Here is a 21,136-nt window from a genome sequence, read left to right as displayed (position 1 = left end):
CATAGGATAATCGTATTCTTAGTTGCCTGAAGCAAAAGGCGATGCTTTAATATCTTGTTATGGTATTGGATATTAATTTCCTTCTACTCAAATGCAAAGATGAAAGTTCCTGTCACTAATGGACTAATATTTCATTTTTTTAAATTTACTTTGGAAACTGTTTGCATTACATACACGTCAAGCCAAAAATGAGACTGTTGGATTTTTCCTTGCCAAAACAAATTTACCATTCAACTCTTGTAATGAGAAGTTTTATTCAACTGTTTATAGAGCAGTTGCTGACTATAAGGTATCCATGACATTTATATTACCTAGTTGAATATTTCTTATAGGTGCATGCTGAAAACTGCTCACATGAAAAAAGCATGAGGGTAATTTGGCTCCAGCTGTCACTGAGCCAAGAGCAGGCCTGCCCACAGCTGCCTGGGTAGGCACACCTTCAGATCCTTGTATAAAATAATCCTCTTCCACTGTCATTCTTGAAAACATACTTTTCCCCTATCACTGTTCATGAATACCAAATAGAAGGTAAAGAAATTGCCCTCAAAGGAAACTCTTCATTTTTATTTAAATGAATACTTAATGAATCTACTTAAGAAGAAATTGCCCCGGGATATTTCTAGAACTATCTGTGAACAGAAACCTGTAAAATTAAAATATTAAATGTTAAACTTTTTATGGAATGGGATAAACCTTTCTTCCTCTTTCAGAGGAACAGAAGTCCTGTGGCAAAGCACACTGCACACAGCTGCTGCTGGTGAGGGGTGACAGTGCACCTGCACACACTGCCTCCATCAGGACTAACAGGCAAAGCACAGCAGAGAAAGCATGGATTCCTCGGGCCCTTGATCCACCATTTCAGCTTGTTTGGGCTGTTTGCCATACCTGACTTGCTGGAGGTGCTGGCCCAGGTCTGAATAAGTGCAATTGTGCTGAGCAGCATAAGCTCCCACTTTGCTTCAGTGGGTGAGGTGTCCTATGCTGTTTTCCAATTTAATTTGTAATAATAGTAGAACCCCTCATGAAATTTCATTCATTAAGCATCTCCTGCCCCCAAGAAGATATATTACCATTTGAGGCAGAGGGAGACAAAGACATATCTGGCATGAGACTTTTGGCTCAGAGGATGTCCCTCTAGAAGATGGGCATGAGCCTTGGGCAGATTGCTGTGGTGTTTGCTGGAAAAGGAGAAGTTCAAGAGAAACATCTGCAGAGAAGATCCTGGCAGGCAAGGGGCTGGCTGAAGTTCCACTGGTGCCTGGAGCGTGTGCAGGTGCTCAAAGCCACAGGCTGTGAGCAGCAGTAGTTTAAACAGAAGAAAAACAATGCTCAGTGGAGTGAAATACATTTTAGCCATCAGGATGATCAAAAGCAGAGTTTGCTGATTCCTTAGAATTATCAATAAATAGGTATAAATTAAAAAACAAGATCACCTTCACTGAGCTATACTGTCCTGCACCACTACTGTTTCTTGTCCTCCCCTGAGACCTGCAGCTCTACCAGCACTGTGCAAACACAAATGTTTCCTCAGCCATGCTGGCATGCATGGCACTGGCTTTCTGTGCTGTTTTCTACTTCAGATCTCTGCTCATTTTCTCACATCTCTCACCCTGACATGTTTTCATTAACATGAGATTATTTTTGCTTTGCTTTCCTTCAGTCTTCATATTGGATTTCATTGTAATTTATTTACTGACCTTTTTTCTACTCTTAATGGTTTTGTTATTGACTGTATGATACCATAAGAGACTAAACACCTCTGTTTATAAGAGGTGCCCCTCAGGATTTTCCAGGCTTTCTTTTATATCCTGCACTGAAATGCTGTATTTTTGAGATCATTCCTAGACCCTGGAAAATGGTGAAAAAGTCATTATTGATTCCAGAGGGACAGGTCTGATCACTAAAATTAATAAGACTCTAAGGTGAAAATTTTCACAGCTCTAGCTTACTTCAATACCAATCCTCCTTGTGCATCTGAGGATGCAATCCAAACCACAAGTCAGTAAACAATTAATTGACCTGGTTTTTAAGAGGATATATCAGAGTTAGTAGGCAATGTACTTAGGCAGCTTGAGGCAGAATTGAAATCTCATATTTTTAATGCTTTGTATATATAGGTACTGAACTCTGAAGAAAAATGGTGATCATCATCATTGTACATTCCTGTCGAAAACACAAGTCAGAGAATTTCACTGCACCAACTCAGTTAAAGCACATGTCGGAGAAGCATAAAAGAGTTAATGATCCTCACATTTAAAATACACTCTGTATTTACAATCTGGATTTCACTTCAGCCCCTCACTTTAGGCTCTATAAATTTCTCTTTTCAACTGTATAAACCTCTGCTCACTTCTCTCCGCACAAGTACTTAGAGAGCGTGACCAGATACTGAAAGCCATAAATTCTATGAATTTTGCAATATTTTGTGAGATGCCTCAGTGTTCCTTTCATTTGCTTTTTCTTTTTTTAACTATAAATAGAGCCTCATTTCTGCAACCAGTCTCCAAAGGTCACCTTACAATGTTTTGCTATTTCCCATATTAAGCAGCAATGCTTTTCAGCTGACATTCCAACTTCAAGTCATGCATGTGAGCATGATGTGAGCTTGCTTCAGACCTCAGTGAGAGGGCTGCAAACAAGACTGCTGTATAATTGCCGAGGAAAATAACATCCATTGTCAAAAGGGGCACTTAATCAAACAAAATTTAGCTGCATGAATACAAGTGTCTCCAAATATTTGGTTCATGCTAAAAATATAGCACATTTATTAAAAATATATATTTATAAACATTGGTATGAACAGACACAGATGTTAAGCAAATGAGAAAGGAAAAATAACCATGTCATGTATTTTTCCCAACATTTTATCAGGTTTAGGCAGACCTTGCTCAACAGAATTGTTTTTTTCATGATTGCACCATATGTTCATTCTAAATAAAAAGCTTGTCAGATTCAATGTAAGTAAAAGCAAAAGCCAAGAGAAAAAACCATTTGACCTAACAGACACGTGATCTGTGCTATGAAGCTATCTTTGAGTTCAATCTTTGCGGGTATACAGCATACATTTCTAATTATATATAGTTTGCAGTTTCTTTCTTTTCCTTTTTTTTTTTTTTTTGTTCCTTTCTTTTATTTTCTTTTCCTTTTTTTTTATTGTTTTAAAACAACATATCCCTGGTGGGTTTCTTCAAAGATACAACTTATATAACTGCAGTCATTCTCCCCCAAACTGAAAACCCAACCAAAAGGGAGAGGGCAGGACAGAAGAGTTAAGCTTATTACTGTGTGAAAAAGTCTTGTTAAATTAATTGTGCTTCAGTCTTCGCTGCCTTCAGGCAGTGCTTTTATGATGTGTTAATATAATACAGAGTCAATTCTGATTAAAGAACTTGTCAATAGTCAGCAATGTTTGTTGTCACTCTTAATGGCCGTTTTATCTGGTCTATTTGCATGCCTTCTAGTTTACAACGTTGTATAAATATACACAAAAATGATCACAATGAGGTTCAGAATTGTCCCAATAATTCCAAGCATTGCCAAGATGGTTTCTTCTTTGCTTTCCTTTTCTTGACTGCCTTTATCTTCTTCATTTCCACTAGTGATTACCATCTTGGTGGCCAGTTTCTTTATCCTCCCCTTCAGAATAACCTAGATTTAAGGACAAAAACATCAAAATGGATTATTAGTTGGAGTATAGAAACTCATATTAATAGTGAAACCAATGGCAGAATTTTTGTCCCATAACACATTTTATTAAGAATTCTCTTGAAAAGAATTAGTATTTCTATTAGCTGTTCAGTAAATAATTAAAATTATAGTTCAGCTATTCTGTGTTTTACTTATAACCCTCTGCTTATGTGCCAGCAATCGCTCCTAGCACACATAACAGCTGCTATAACATTATAAAACTGGTCAGAAATGTACCATGAGGTGTGACTCCTCCAGCATCAGTGGGGACTTTTCTGCACTGGGATCTTGCTCTGTGGTGGAGACCCCATATTTACACTTCAGTGCCAAGAAGCTAGTGAAGGAAATAAAACTGGGAAGACCTTGCTTCTTTTTTTACTAGGAAAGAATCATTAAAGAGAAAGGCATTTTGTCTCCCGATGAGAAGGAAGACAGCAGTGGCTTCTTAATAAATAATTCAAAATAAAAGCAAAACCAAAATAACATCCATCTTGGCTTTTATTTTCCTCGTTCTTAATGTATGATGAAAAGTTACTTGCAGTGCAGTGAGCTGAAATGTATCGATCTGCCTGCAGGGAGAATACAGCCATTTCCCAAGCAACAGCCCCAGCCTAAAAAAAGAAGATTCCTCAAATGTGGGACGAGCCCTGACTCCCAGCACAGCTGAAGCCACAAACAAAGAAGCTTCCTTGGTCTTCCCATCATCTGATTGTTCAAATTAGAAATGGATACATTCTTATCCGTGTTTATCTAACACTGCAAATTTTAATCACATGGGCAAACCAGAGTGTCCCAAAAAACTGAAAAAGGTTGGCTGGTCTCCCAGTGCCAACTGATCTGCCAAGGTCTGGGTTCAGGCAAAGCCCTGCTGTTATCTTCCAAGCTACAAACCATATTCCATCATATTTCTGCAGCAGAAAGTGGTAGGATGTAGAAAAAAAAAATGTTCCCCAACAGTTCCTGCCTTAAAGAGGGATTTGATTTGGTCCTTTAGTGGACCCTCATTCCTCCCTCCATTACCTCACAGAGCAAAAGCAGTATCTCCCTGGCAGTGCATATATTCAGAGGGGTGAGGGCTGCCCAAAAACTGTCCACCTCCTTTGGGGGCAGCTCCCCTCCAGCAGAAATCATCACAGCAGGGTCCTGACCTGCAGCTCCTCTGAGCTGCTCCTGCACTGCACAGCCACAGAGCAGCAGCAGAGCACTGAAAGGATGGAAAGGACAGGGAGGGATAAGGAAATCCTGCAATGGAGAGACTGAGAGGAACAACCTTTAGTTTTGTCACATCTGCAAGTGGTTCATATATAGGACAGAGAGTAACTGCTGGCAACTTCCTAGAAGTGTTTGATTCCCAGCAGGTACAAGGGATTAGCGGCAAGTAAGGCAGAAGCTGGGCCCTGCAGAGGCCTTTGTACTTACACTTGCATTACCATTTACGTGTTTTGTCTTGCTGTAACCAGTGGTAACCAGAAAAAAAATAACAAGGGAGTCAGAAACCTGAGAGTACCCACAGCAGACAGCAGTCACTGGGAGCAGGGGCACCAAGGAGAAGGGCATCAAACATCAGAGCATCAAACATCAGAGCATGATCATCCAGAAAGTCTTTGGATAACCTGCCCCAGGAAAGCAAAATTTCACAGGCACCAGGTACTTCACAGGGATATGGCTCCAGTTCTCAGAAACTGTCCCCAGAGTTCCTTCAGCCACAGCCATCTCCAGCTCTTCCTGCAGGACCTACCTCTTCCAGCAGCAGAAGGGTTTTGTCACATTTGCCCCAGCTGGTGCCCAAAGGAGGGTTTGGCTACACCTGGTGTATGTCCTTCCTATCTTGTTAATGGCCACTGAGCAGTCAGTGGTATCTTAACAAACAACTTGTCTCTGGGAAATCACAGGAGCGTTCCTACCAAAGCCATTTTCACTAACGTCACAACCTAAGTGCATCCACTCCGTGTGGCATCGGACCACAAACCCACATCCCAGGCTATGACATGCAGCCACTGCTTCACCCACAGCGCCATGAGTCATTTGGATATTCTGTTCTTTTCCCCTTCAGTAACTGGAAGGTTTTCCCTCTGGCCAACTGTTTGCATTTCACTGTTTATTTGAGAAATCAAGTAGGATTACAAATATAGTCTGATAAAATCCCAGGCCTAGAATGGGAGGATTTGAGGGGAGAGTGAAGTTCTCTCTGGCTGGTTCCCACAAGACCTGAAAAGTCTTGATTCAGCACACTGGTTCCCACAGAAATACAATCATACCCAAGCATCTTGTGGGTCAAGCCTTTCTGGCTTGAAAAAAGCCAGAGAAGGTACAATTTGACTCTGCATCCCGTGCTTTGGGTAGTTTCCCATTCACAGCAAAAAACCCACAGAGAGTGGGGCAGAGCCCCAGCTCTCAAGGGGCAGCCTGGCTCTGCAGCCACTGGCACTCTTCACTTTGGTTCAGTGATCCTGCACCACATGTGCTAGGAAATCCTGACTCCAGGATTAATGTGAACAGAGGCAGCACGGGGGCTCAGACAGCTTCTGAGCTGCTGTTATTAACATTCCCATTCTTTTCTTAATAAACCGTGCAGCATGGAGTCAATACCAAATTCTCTCCCGCAGAATATTAGATGCTAAAATTAACATCCATCTGAAAAGTAGCTAAATAATTCACACACGCAGGAGACATATCAAAGACTGTTAGATATAAAGACAAAGCCTTTGGCTTAGCAAATCCTTGAGTTGTGAAGTTTTTGTAAGCTAAGAAATTATTCTGGGGAAGTACCACCATATCTTTGCCTTATTATTAAAGTCTCTCCCAGGCACCCATTACTGGCTAATGAGAAAGGCAGAGGTCCTTGGGCTGCACAATCTCTGATCTGAGGCTGTACAATCACGTTTTTCCTCTTTGCAAGTTGAACTTATTAGCAAGGATATAGTGGGTGGTTTCAATTCAGGTGACATGAATCAGACTGCCAGGTTATTTCTGTCCCACTAAGAGGCCTTACCTGAGGGAGAAGTCCTCAGTGCGATGCAACAAAATATGCACAGAGAATCTGGTAGCTGGAACATGATGAACAACAAGGGGACACCAGCAGTTGAGTTTGCAGAGGGGCTGATGCACAGTGTGATTTGTTGGAGGTTGTCTCTGTATGCCTGTGTGCTGTATTTGGCTCACACTATGGTGCATCCTGGGACTGCATGAACTGCATCTTTTTTGCATGAAATTACACCCCAAAAAGTGCTTTCAGCCCATGGTAGTAGGGATCCAGACAAAAGCTGGTGTGAAGTAAAACCCCCAGAAAACACACAGGGTGGGCACTGGCAGCACAGGTTTCTCTGGGAGGATTGCTCCAGCCGGTCTGTACTGCTCTCCATTTTATATAGCACCTAAGCTACAAGAGACAACACACAAAGGCTTGGTCTCAAGAGGAGTTTAACATTCAAACAGGACATGACTGGGACCAAACACAATTATATTAATACTTTGCCAAATATAGCACTGTTGAAATCAAGGTAAGCGTTGACTTTGTACAGTGAGGAGAGCAGAATGAAAATTACTTCTCCATATGTAAGGACTGACCTTGGGAGAAGAGTAGCACTCTCCTAATGGCAGACTCAAGCCTTTAACCTTCACAGGTCTCATGCTCAGAGTGGTATTTTTGCTGGCTGAGGTTTGTGGGTGTTTTTTTCTACTGGGGAAATACTTGCTGTCAGTTTTAGTATAATTACCCCAATTAAGAAAATAGAAAAGTCATCTGGCTTTCTGGGTATCTTTTCTCAGTCTTTATTATTATCTTCTAGAAATTGATTTCATTTATGTGACATTATTTAATATTTTTATTATTCTTATGACACATTTTTCCTTTTATTTTTTCAAGCTTGACAGAAGCATTCCTTTTCCAACCCAGAACCACGGCTAGAACTGCTCAGATGGGAGGGCTAGAGAACACTAAATTTACCATTTCTTCTAATAACTATCCTTATTTAATTGCTCTCTCATTAGGAAAGCACTTTCCTGCCATATCAAAATTAATGTCTACTTCATTTTGTAAGATTCATCATTAACCAACATCAGCCTTTGTACAGATACATATTCCAAAAAGCTATCCATTAAAAGATAAATTTTTTGTGTATTCTGCACTGCACATGGGAGACAAGGACAGTTCAGTGGTTAGAACACTCCTTACACTATTCATCTCCTTGCACTTCTGCTGGCTTAATTCCTTATATCTACAGGAAATCCACTTATTCTCTCTCTGCCTCAGTTTTTCATCTGTGAGATTCTTTAAAGAATGGGTTATTCAGCCTACAGCAGAAAACGGTCCATAACAAAATGGGGCCTTGCAAATATTTGTTTCCATGTTCATTCCAAAACAGGAACACACTAACATGAAAAGTTTTATATCCAGCTGTGCTATGATATACACCCACTACCATCTCCCCAAATCTGGGGAACATTCTGCACATCACTGGCATTGTAAACAATCTAATGAACCAGGAAAAGCATTTCTAGCAAAAGATCTTTTTGCATCTCTTCACTCAGCATGACTGATCTAAAGGTGATGGCTTGATGGCAGGGCTTTGGAAAAGGCAGTAGCAAGTGCATGTTTGAGAATTTACTGCAGTATGTTTGTCACATCTAAGGTACAAAGCACATCCCTCACAAAGCACCTGCCCTGACACATCTGACAGTTTTTGAATATTCTGGCACCTTGACTTGATCTTGAAAAACTTGTGTAATATTAAATCATTTCTCCTCTACGTCATTATTTATGAGCTCCCCAAAGAGGCTGCAAGTGGAGGGCTCAGCCAGCAGAATCTGAGCTCCTGGGAACTCAGAGAAGGGGAAGATCATTCAGGCCCTCAGTGCTCCTCCTGATCAGCCCTGTGCTGTCATGTATTATCTGGCACCCTGAAAAACAAGAATGGAAACTTCTGAAAACCGCCCCGATGCTCAGATGCTCAGCTGGTACAAAGCAGTCTTCCTCCCCCAGCTCAGCTCAGCCACCTCCACTTACATCAGCTGAGGATATGGCTCCTTGTTTTCAATCTACCTTGAATATCAGTGAGCACAAATTTTGTATTCTTAATCCATAATCACAGACAATCACCAGCCAAATTGTTCTGATATTTAAACTTGTTTACAGTCCCCAGGCTATTAGTTGTGATGACACATTAAGAGATAAGAGAGCTTTAATTTTCTGAGGATAGTTCCACCCTCTGGGGATAAGAAACACGCAGCAGAAACTTGTTTTGATTAGCAAACTGAAGAGGGCACAGAAATCACACACAGCAGAGTGGGAGTGCAGATGCTGCTGGAGCTGACACCTTCCCTTGTCTCACAAACAAGTACTCGAATTACCAAACCGGGAGGAGAGGCTCCTCGAGGATTTAACCTCACTTAAACATCACAGCCAAATGCAGTTTTGTTCCTTTCCTCCTAGTAAGTACTTAAAACCTCTTTTTCCTCCAAGGGCAAACTTGGGAAGTTGGGTGCTTGGCTTAAAACCTGGACAGCCCCCAAGCAAGATGCTGAGCAGGGCATTAAGTTTTGCTGCTTGTGATGTATGGGAGGAAGGCACGCTTGGCACACACATTTTTGCTTGTTTGCTGTTCTTTTTCTAGGGATTACATTGTCACATTCTCACTTCTGTGATGATTTTTTATCTGCTTTTGATCCTTGTGCTGTTTTTGCTGAACAGTCCTCTCCTAAACTCCAGTAACCCAGGGTACTTGTCAGCTATCAGTCGAGATCCTGCTCAGAGAAGCACTGGTAGGTGCAGGGAACCACATTTGCATTTCTTCTTAGAGTTGGATTTCTTTCAGTTGGGAACTGAAAGACACCATGTAAATGCAAGATAAGGCCAAGAGAAGCTCTGGGGTTATAAAAAGCTTGACTAAAAGCTCATCCAGACACAGCAGTGTGCACAGGCACTGCACAGTATGTTTGAATAACAGAGGAATCAAAATGGAATGAGCAGAAATTAATAAACAGTAAAATCAGTATACCCAAGAGAAGCAAAGACCTGCCATAAGAGAAGGGAGAGGAGAAACTAGGAAATGTGCCCATGGGGAGATCTTTCATTAGAGAGAAAAAGATCAGAAGGAACAGGAATGTGAACCAGGTTCAATAACACTCCCCAGCAGTGAGCAGAGAGACCAGTGCCTAAAGCAAAGGGATGTCTCAGCGGAGAGAGGACACTTATGTAGTCCTCAAGCAGCAAAATAAACCCACATCAGACTGCTGCTATGCTGCAGGTTTTAGTCACTGGGAAATACTTGCTATTTATAGCACTACAGGATATTTCCAAAGGTCTCAGCAATGTGAGACCCCCTCTGGAATAAAGGGAAGCGCTCAGCAGCAAAGAGGTTACTCTGAGAGGGCAGAATTTAAATAAGTAATGTATTACAGGGCTCATCCTGCTCTTCACCTTGGGTCTGATCCAGTTTGTCCTGGCAGAAGTTTTTGTTCCCCAGGTAGTTTAGAACTCAGGGGAGGAAAAGGACTTGCAGTCAGTTTTACAGTTCTTCCTTCTTCTCCTTTATGTCTCTGGGACTACTCACAGCTGTGATATACTCAGGATACCTAAGCTCTATTGTAAAGAAATCAAATATTTTCCATACAAATACCCTTATCTTAGAAACAGAGGTATCATCCATAGCAGAATAATGATCCTCAAGCACCAGGCTGTTAGTAGTGTGCAGGCAGTGCCATCCCCAGCCTCACTGACAGCCTTTGGTTCCTCCACCTATAGCAAGGCTTCCCACGTCAGGATCCATAAAGCTTCATGAGTCCCAGGTTCCTGGGTTGTGAAAGAAACAAACCTGCCCAAAGGGAGAGCAAATTACCCTTTAACTCACAGTCCTTCCCCTTTTGGTATGATGAGATGCACTATGAAGAATGAATGAATTGTTACAGATCAAAATTAAGTCTATATAAAACACAACTGGAGGAAGCATTTATGATTAAAAGTCCAAATTTAACAAGCCCAGAGGTTAGCAATTTTCTGGTTCAACCTGAAGAGCAGTGAAAATTCAGTGTGCTTCTGTTTGGTTTTGCACTGGCCTATTTTGTGTTCACAACCCATTTTCCTGATACACAGCACTTTGCTGGGTTGCTCAGTGCTAATGCTCAGGAGCAGAAGCATTTGACTCTCAGTGGTGCTGTAGCACACACTTGCCATTTTCCTCCTTTTAAATGCTCATTATTTCTTTTCAGACCTTTAGATTTCCACAGTAATACTGGTGCAAGTACTGCTCAGTTTTATTAGAAAAACTCAGATGGTCCAACTTCTGTTTGTTGCTCACATAGAGGAAAATGAAATCCTGGTTTGTTGGAAGTTAGTGACAGTACTCTCTCACATTTGCTGAAATCAGAGTTCATGGGCTGCCTTCCACTTTAGGAGGCAACAAGACAGTCTTTAAGCTGAAAAAATAGAAAAAATGGTTGAATGAATGAAAAGCAAGGAACAACTTTATCCCAAGAGTAGTCAGTAGTTAAATTAGTGTATGGATGCAGCTAATTTAAGTAGCATCTTACTCCTTGATGCTACTAAAAGCTTGACTTGGACCCATTATTGTTTTCTTTCTGTTTTGCTATTTTGCAATCTTCAGTGAACTTGTCACTACAGTGTCCTCTAGCAATGATGCCAAAAGATAATTAAGGGATTTCTGGAAAAGTATCCACTTATTATTTGAATTTATTTTTTTCACTCCTCATTAGGCAATTTGGGACAAAATGAGTAATTGGCTTTTATTCTTCAGGCCACCTAGAATGTTGTAAGTCTCTTGCCATATCCCTGTAGCCATCTTTTTTCAACACTGACAAATCCCAGTCTGTCTGGTGGTACCCTCATACAGAGGCTATTCCATGCTTTTGGTTATTTTTCTTGCCTTTCTCTCTGGCTTTTCTGTTAATATGAAGGAGTTTTAAGCAGCAGATGGCAAAACCTTTCTGGACTTCAGGTATCAATGTCCAGCCTGTGAGCTGAAGCTGTACTGTGTTTACTCCAAAGATTTTGTCATTTACAGATATCAAGGTTGGCAGAAAGGACACTTTTCATTAAAAGAAAAAGAAAAAAAAAAAAAAAAAAAAAAAAAGGAAAAGGAAAAGAAAAAGAAAAAGGAAAAGAAGAAACTAACACTTCTCCCTACCACACACCAGAAATTACGATAAAAATTTGAAGTTTGAAGCCAGAGCTCTCTCTTCCAGTCTTTTGCTCATCTTTCCTGGGTTAACAAAGCAGAACAATAAAAATCTATCATGAGCACATCTGGATGCTGAAAAATTCAGATATAGAAAAATAAACAAACGAACAAATAAATTGGTAGAATTCCCCAAATTTTCAATTTTTTTCCCAGATAAATATAGTATTAGCTGAAAAAGCTTTGTGAAAGAATGAGATGCTAAAGTATCACTATAATTTCAGACCTATTTTTCTATTTCAAGGGCATCTCCAGGCTTCTCTTTTAGGAGCAAAAATACATTGAAAGCCCTGTACAAGGAAAAAATGCAATATCCAAGTCTCAGAGAAAGACAGGTCTCCGTTATCTGCCAGAAGGCACATAACCTCTGTCATAAGCAATTTGAAGATCTGCCCTCACCACTGCATGTTGGAATGGAAACTGAGCTGCTTCAAAGACATTTAAAAATATTAAGAGAAGGGAAAGTGACATAAATTTATATTAATTTGCTGCTATATAATATCTCCAAGTGCAGCCAAGGCCAGAAGATAATTTGGCCCATAATGGATCAAACTACCTTTAGCTCAGATATGACCCCTCCTTACAAAAGAAATGTACACCAGAAGAGCATCCAGAAGCCTGAGGAATATAGAAGTAGAGTTTCTCTAGGAAAGATCTTTTAGTGTGTAGGTAGAACAATAATCTATAAAGCCTAAAATCTCCACTTTTACTTCTATCTATATCTTTATTCCCAAATTAATTTTTAATTATGGGTATTTTAAGGGAAACTACAAATAAATCTAACCAAGTGACACCTTCTGATTTAGGAGAGTTTTGTTCAGGTTTTTTTAAAATAATTTTAAAATTAAAACTGTTTGGTTTGAAATTATACTTACAGGCCATTTGTCTCAGGAAAAATATTTTTTTGGAAAAAAAAAAACCCTAGTTTTGCTGTATATAGGAATGATACTTGTAAATAATTTTTTTAATCCGTATAAAAACCTGACAACTGTTTCTGTGAAATACTCAAATATCTTTGCTTTGAAGCAAGGACTGTATTTTCAATTTTACTGTGGCTGAGATGGTTTGATATAAGTGCTGAAGAAGGTTTTGTGTGTCTGAAAAGATGTTAATTTTTAAGTGATAGGTATTGTAAAAGAAATTACTTATCTTGTAATTTCTTTTCATGTTTAATTACTCTCCTAGCCTGGTGTATCCTTGCGGCACTCCAATAGGTTGAAATGACATTGATAGTTTTCCATAAGAAAATCTGAACAACAGAAGGTTCTCATTTTGCTTTTAAAAATAAATTCTTTGGGTCTTTTGTTATTAATTTACAAAGACCACCCAAAAATGCCACAATTAAAGGTGATCCAGAAAGAATTCAGCCTCCATCTGTTTGTGCATTATCAGGTAGGCTTTAGAAAGCACAGAATTCCAGCTTCAGTCAGAGCACCACGAGTTTCCCATAGAAGAGGAGAAAAAGAAAGCTTTTTCTTGTAGAATGTTTCAATTTCTTTTTTTTTTCTGAATTTAAACGTGTCAGGAAAATCTGAGAAGAGGAACAGCAGTCTTTTGTCTGTAAGTCTGAGACGCTGCTCTGAGGAACAGGACAAGCTGCTCACACAGTACTTTTCAGACCTGTTCCCCTGATCTGTGTTTCTGGGAGCCTGCCTTGGGCCTGGGGGTTGGAATATCTGAAAGTGGCAATACTGGCCAGTGGAGTAGGGGAAGGTAACAGGAGCTGCAGGATGTGCTGCCAGGTCCTCTGAAAAATTTACATTAGACACCCACAGTTATGGATATCTGTAATATTGCTCTTTTTTTGCCTTAGGTTATCAGCTGTACCAGGGAGCAATGACACTCAGAATTGCTATTAAGATGCTATAAATGGAAATTAGTCAGAGTTTGCACGTGGCAAGGACCCACACGGTAGAACACCCTGGAATGTCCCAGCAGGAAATAATTTTGCCTTCACAGCAGAGTCTGAACTAAGCCTGGAAAAGAAAATCAAGTATTGAACTCACAAACGGAGTCATTTATTATGGGCACCAAGTGAGACTCGGATCCTGTGCAAAAATAGTCTGTGACTGATGCACCTGTGCAAGGTGGCAAATTAATGGAGTAGAGACAATTGTGCTTACAGCATTTCTTAGCTTCAAGTGCTGAGCTGCACAACCTTGATAATGTTCTTTTCACACACTGTTTTGTGTGTAATTATTACCTGTATCAGTCCAAATTTAAAAATAGAGTACTTCCCTATTGAAGGCCTCTTTTAGGATGCATTTGCAGCTGAATTTTAAAGGTTCCAATACCCTGCAACTCACACTGAAGGCTATTGGCACTGTCACAGCAACACCATCCAAACTCTGAAAATTTCAAAGCCTCTTTCAAAGCCCTGGGATGGGCACTCCAAAATGGAGGCAGCCAAAAATCCCTTGCCACTTGTAAAACATTAGATGTAATAAGATAAAATAGCAGATAATTTGAGGAAGAAGCTAGTTTCTAAACCAAAGTTGTCAAAGTAGGGTAACACTCCAGGCAATCAACTCCCACACCTTTTATCATCATCATTAGTCATTTATATTGCAGCAGCATGCAGCAACCCCTGCTGACGTCTGGGCTAGAAACCAGACACAGATAGTGAGAATGATACCTAGCCCAAGCAGCTTGCAAAATTACAACAGTATGAAGTATAAGGGAGGGAGGAAGAACAGAAGGTTGAAGTGGGTTGCTGAAGGTCGATTTGCACAAACCTGGCACAGCCGGGAGAGTCAGGGCCTTGATCCATGGGAGCAGCTGCCCCTCTGGCTCGTGCTCTGAGTGAGCATGGCATGGGAGAGAGATGGCAGCTTGACTTGTGCAGGTCCCCTGCTCCTGGGAAAACAAGCTGGTTGTGCCAGGAGTAACACATTTGGGAAAACACAAGGGCAAGGTGACACATCTCCCCTTCAAGTCTTGGGGTAGAGCTCTGTGGCAGAGCAGAGAACTGTGATTTGGGAGAGAAAATCCCAAAATTAACTCACAAAATGCTCTGGCAAGGCCATTGGGACAGGCAGTGAAGAAAAGAGCATGGGAAGAACTGGTTTTCCTAACCCCTGTGCACTGGTGCATTGCTATAGCAAGCGTTTGCTGTTGGGAGTTGTGGGTATCACAGGCTGAGGTTGGAAGGGACCTCTGCAGGTCACCTGGTCCAGCCCCCTGGTCAGGCAGGATCACATACAGCCAGTTGCCCAGGGCCATGTCCAGGGAGTTTTTCAATATCTCAATGATGGAGACTCCACAACCCCTTTGCGCAACCTGTTCCCTGCTTGGTCACCCTCATGGTTATGTGCTTCTTGAGGTGCAGAGTTTTTCACAGGGTAGCAAAAGATTTCACCTTGCCTATGGAGCAGGGCCTCTTGGATTCAGTCCTTTTTTTCTTATCACTTATTCTCTTTTAAAAGATACAATTTGTGTGGCCACAGATCTGGAGAGATGATTTTCATATGTCTCCCAACTGTACAGAATGCCTAACAACCCAAACCTCTGTCTGCAGTGGACATTGTGCTATATCAGGAACATACTTTGATAGCTAATGTGATGCAACGTACACATCATGTTGCCTCAAGGTCATGGTAAATTGTATCTGTTTATATGATGCATCTTGACATACTCTAATGTAGTGCTAGTAATTTAAAACACTGACCATATAAAATGTGAATAAGACCAAGAACATAGCCACAAATTCCACTGACTTTTTGTACAGAGGATTCATTAGCATATTGGTGATTCTTCACAAGGATTTCAAGAAAAGAATGTATGTTTTGCCACTTTTTTCTTCAATGGAGACCAAGTGAAACTTCATTCACAAAACCTTGAGTGAAATTTCTGCTAAAAAGAAATCTAATCTGGATTTATGACCCCAGAACAGAGAGCCAAGTTTAATCCTGTTGGTTTTTTTTTAACATATAATGGATTCATTAAAAATATTGCTTGCAATAAAGAGGCTGCTAACAATAAATAAAATATTCATAGTATCTGAATTATGCAAAACTGGTCATTGGAATTGATTTTGTGCAGGTCCCAGAAGCCTTACAACACATAGGGAGTGCACTGAGTGCCACTGAACTTATGTGATAAGTAAATAAATGCAACTTGCCTGGAAACAGTAGATTGGATAATGTTTCTTTAAACTTTGCTTTCAAAATATAGTGTTTATGTGTTATGAATTGTTGCCCAAGATGTTCTGCATGTTCACACAGACCTGGGTTTTATTCTAGCTGCTGTCATACCATGCATATAGGATTGATGCTTTCTCTGTTAAGATACTTTGCTCACATTTGTAAAGTATCCATTTGGCTTTACCTGTATTTTTAAAGCCAGGTGATCCTCTAGGGAGATTTTGATCAATTTCTTTCCATTTCATGCTCTAAGGCATCAAGGAGTGCTGGGATGAGCTGATTTGGAGAACTGACCAAACTAGTGAAAAAATGCTTATGGTCACAGACCATCTAAAACCTATGGGAAATGGTAGCCCTGTTCTTCAGGCTCTGGTGAGAAAAAGGAATTTCCTCAGGAAACAAAGCTGGGAAGTGAACACTAATCATAGCAGAGATATTCAGGTGTTTTCAGTTCATGACATTTGAAGAAGTTCTAGTAGAAAAAAAATCTAAGATTTAAAAAGACCCGACCACTTCGGCCAAAATTCTTCAAAGGCTATTTGAAGGCTGAACTAAATATTAATTCAGGTTAACCTGAAAATGCTGATCAAAATAATTCATGCTCTAAGAGAATGTTTAGATTTTCTTCACTATGTAGGAAAGAAATGGAAGACTGCTTGATGGACAAAAGTCAGTGCTGCTCCAAATCTGGACTGAGAAATGGCACCTTCTAGTGAATACACATAGACACTGGTAAACATAATTAACCTATTCCAGGATATCATAGCACTTCCAGATATTATGGTTTTAAAACCTATCTGTAATGTAGATTAAACAGGCAGTCATACTGATAAATGTTAGATGTGACAGAAAAAAAGACTACATGACTGAAAAATTGAATGTGCAAAGTGCTTTAAAAATTCAGTGTCACTCTACCACCCATTCAGAAAACCTGAGCCAGAGGAAGATAAACAATTTTATCTAAATTCATGAAGCTGCCCACTGCTCCAGAGAACCAAACCCTTTTTCTTGGTTTCCAGATCAGCACCCTGTTCTTTGGACCACATTTTGTCTCTGCACCCTCTGGTTTAAACTGATGCAGCTCATCTTCAGTTTATGCTGGTTGAAGAATTGCAGCATAAGCTTTTTAAGAAGTCACTTTGCAGCACCAACAATTTAATTCAGCTTAACAGAAACATAGAAATAGAAACAGTAAAATGTCTTCTGACCTTTGCTGTTGGCTACAATCAAACCCGTGCAACAAAGACAGCAGAGAGGAAATGTTGGACATACACTCAAGATGAAAAAAAATGTTTGGGGACGTAACACAGTACACTGGAGAAAACATTCAAGAACAATCCATTGTGCTGAGAATATTATTTCTTTAAGGCTGAAAGCGTCAGTGTCATCTTAGATTATGCACTGTACAAGTGCCAGCCATAGAAAAAGACCCACCCACAGGCCCTACACTCTTGGCCAGAAGGTCACTAAACACTGGCAATTGATCTGTGGCTCCAGAGACTCCAAGGAGGGGCATAAAAAGCCACCAAATAAAACATGCAGGTTTCTTTTTGTTAATATACCAACTACTTTGCTAAAGATTATTAATAAAGCCTGAATAATGACATTGTCTTGTCAATCCAGTGTTAATTAATGCCAATGATGAATGAAAATAAATTAACACAAGTCATAAAAACAAAATTCCTCTCTATTTCCTCCTGACACAAAAACAACCTGCCAAAGATTTCTCTTTGTTTGAAGTAATTTTTCTCCAAAGAATTCCCATCTGCTTAATTGCTTTCACACAAACCTGTCTAGCTTAAGAACTCAAGCTAAGTCCTACTTTGCTTGTCCTATCAGTCCTTAGCTCCACCCAAACTTCCCTGACACAGGTGGCATATCCAACCCTTGTGCTCCTCGCAGGGATTTTGTGTCACCCTCTAAACCACTCTTTTTTAAGCTGACACCAAAAGCCATGTTGTTCATGCCATGGGTCCAAAGGTAGACAGATTTTGTCACCCAGTGACTTGTTCTCTTGAGCTTGGCACGGGCATGGCCTCAGCCAGACCACAGCCCTGGCTCTGATCTCTGTTAGCCTTTCTGAGATTTGAACCGTACTCCTCATTTCCTTAGAACTCCAGATGTCAAGCACACACTCCCATAATTCACCCAGAAACTCGGCACAGTGACTGGTGACTGAAGTGCAGCCAGCTCTGGAGGAAGCACAGGCAGTTACAAACCACACAGCCAAACCAAATGGTCCAGAGGAGAGGAAGGGATGCAGATTTTCTTCTGAAGAGAAAGAGTTTGGCAAATTTATACTGAGAAATACCTTATTCCATGAATCAAGAGATGCAACCCTTTGCCAAAAGCTGGGGAGCCTGAAAGCTCATAACTCTACGTTAATGCAGCAATTATATTAGCTTGCCTGTACTTTAAAAATCTGAGACAAAAGTTTAATATTTCTGGCTTTGCTTTCTAAATAGAAAGGGAGAGTTACACTAGACAAACTCCAATTTAAAATCTCAGCAGGGCTGACAGTGGTATTGAAGAAGAAAGCTTTTCACAGTACTAGCTTGTGGACCGATTTTAATAATGGACATTTTCTTTCCATAGATCCAATATTTATACTCTTGTTGTTATTTTAAAACCTTCCTGGGGACACATAAATCTGCCTGTATCATAATTACACTTACCTACATTTCATGCCTGCAATCAGACTAAGACCTATGGCAGAAGCCATGGGAATATTGGGCAATCTATTCTGCATGGATAAGAAAGACTCCAGGTATTTTTGCAAAAGAATAATCTATTTTATGCATAATAAATTAACTTTGTCTATTTTTTGGAAGCTAATGTTTTGTCAGGAGAATTTTTTTTGCTTATTTCTGAAAGTAAACATTCAAAGGACTCCTGAGTCTCTTTTCTTGAGTTCATGTGTATCTTTCTTCCAGTTGCTCCCAAATTCTGGTTCCTTTCTCCAGCCCTTGCTTCTCTGGAGCTTGCAGCACTGTTTGGCAAGGGGAGAAAGGAAGACAGATACAGGCTGGTCAAGTTCTTCCAAGAGAAACTTAGGGTTGTACAGCTCATAGCTCCACTGAAACCCCCTGAAATAATCCAAGAATCAGGCTTTTTATGGAAACCCACTGGCAGTGTTTTACTTTTAGTACTGCTGCTTCTTGAACTACAAATGTCAGAAGCGTATCTGTAGTGATGCACTGCTGCAGGCTGGCTTTGGGAAACCCTTCACAAAAATCTGTCAGTGAGGCTGGGTAAGTTCCCTCCTCTTATGAAGTCATCCATTCTGGTCACAGCTACACTCTGCATTGTCCCTGGGGCTAAAGTAAACATTACTGAGGAGAAAATGTGCATGACTTACAAATCCACAGCACTTCACCACATGCAGATATTTGCTAATATTTAATAACAGAACAGCTTTCTCATAGGTACCTGCACATACACCATGCTTAACCAACACGTGCCACCATCTGTACACTGCACAACCAGCTAAGAACAAACTCTTCTACATTGCACTTGCAATTACAGTTTTGGTGGATGCTGTTGCCTGTCACAGGAAGGATGTTTGAGTGGCCAGAGCACCAGGTGGGGACTGAGGAGTCAGGGCCTCTGGGGTTCTAAGGGCACCTTCATGAACACAGGGACACCATTTGCAGTTGGGAAGCTGGCCAGCATGAACAATTCTGGCTCTGAGAAACTGTGTCTTTGCCCTCCCATTGTATTAGCACTCTCTCCCCAGTCATATGCTGCTGGGACAATGCTGTGCAGAGCTACTAAACATTTTATTAAAGAACATGATTGCCATCTTGTCAAAGAGGTGTATGGGCTGCCTCTTCCTCACTGTTGCCAGGTGGTAATTGCCAAGAAGGAAAACAGAGATTTACAAAAATGATTGTGCTATATAGATGGCACATTGCCCTTTCTTGAAAGCCATAATCCCTCTGTTAGCACAAATCTCTGCTGTCTTCATTCTGTTTTCTCATTCCTGACTTCTTGTAAATGCTAATTTTGATTTTTTTCTCCTTGTGTCATTTTACTGTCAAAACTGTAAACACTAGAATATCACCAGGCATTTCATCAAAGGAAGATTTACAGATGATTGGTCTTCATTGTTTTTTAACATTTTACCTTTTTTTTTTTTAACAGCACAGTAAACAAGATATTTTAAACTTTCCAAACAAGGCTTATAAATTAATCCTGTTCCAACTTTTCCAGCTTGCAGTCATTTATAATTGACATCAGCTATTTCTCTGCTACAGTGGCTGCTGCACACTTAACTGTGCCCAAGTCAGCTGCCACCTAGCCAGGTGGGAGCTGAAGTCTCCTAGAAAATAAAAGGCCTGTTCCCCCATGAGGAGCAGCTACCTCAAACCACAGCCACAGTCCTGCTACCCCTGGAGATGCACTCTGAAGCCCATGTCCTACCATCTCTCCCTGCCTTAGCTTAATCAGCTAGATCAATGCCAGCTGGGTACATTTATACACATTGCTTAGTGAAAGTCTTAACAAAGACCTAAAGTGGAGTTGTCCTATCAATTTACAAGGAGAAAGAAGAAATCAGTTCCTTTTATTATCAATTATTCTCATGGAGTTTTGCAGCTGACAAACAGGCTGCTTGAGAGAAACAAAACAAGAGGTGTGCTAAGTCTTGGAGATACCCAGCTGTGGAGCAGCAATTCCCATACCAGTGGAGATGTGTGTGCAAAGGTATTGTGCAGAGACACAGAGATGTGCCCAGAACATTTGCTGAAGCCCCAACTATATGGCAAGTAAATATCTAAAAGAGGAAAGGAATGAAAAGTAAAGATAAGGAAACAAAGTGCAAAGCTGAGGTATATTTCTATTTTCTACCATAGCAACTTGTGCCAGTGGTGAAGATGAAGCAAGCCAGTGATTTAATCCAGCTGTGGAAGAAATCAGTGGCACAATTCTCACTGACCATCAGGTACTGGATTAGGCTTTGACATCAAAAGTTGTCCAGATGAGCAACAGTGGGAGAAACAAAATATACTTTGTAGTAACCTGGTCAGCCAAATTGCTAGAATATGTATAGACTCTACAGCCCTGTGTGAGTCCCTGAAAATGAGCCAACTAGTAAGTTATCAGTTCCAGTAACCT

General features: G+C 40.5%; 1 long non-coding RNA gene across 1 annotated transcript in view; it reads right to left on the bottom strand.

Moving 5' to 3' along the window:
- Nucleotides 1–2,736: 2,736 nt before the first annotated feature.
- Nucleotides 2,737–21,136, bottom strand: part of LOC115904335 — a 159,854-nt gene continuing 141,454 nt past the window's right edge. Inside the window, exon 5 of the long non-coding RNA XR_004060777.1 lies at nt 2,737–3,648. This is a non-coding gene — a long non-coding RNA (uncharacterized LOC115904335). The remainder of the gene's footprint in view (nt 3,649–21,136) is intronic.

Source organism: Camarhynchus parvulus, chromosome 5 (genome assembly GCF_901933205.1).
Source record: "Camarhynchus parvulus chromosome 5, STF_HiC, whole genome shotgun sequence".
NCBI classification, from domain to species: domain Eukaryota; kingdom Metazoa; phylum Chordata; class Aves; order Passeriformes; family Thraupidae; genus Camarhynchus; species Camarhynchus parvulus.
Note: the sequence above shows the minus strand (reverse complement) of the source record. Positions and strands in the feature narration are given on the sequence as shown.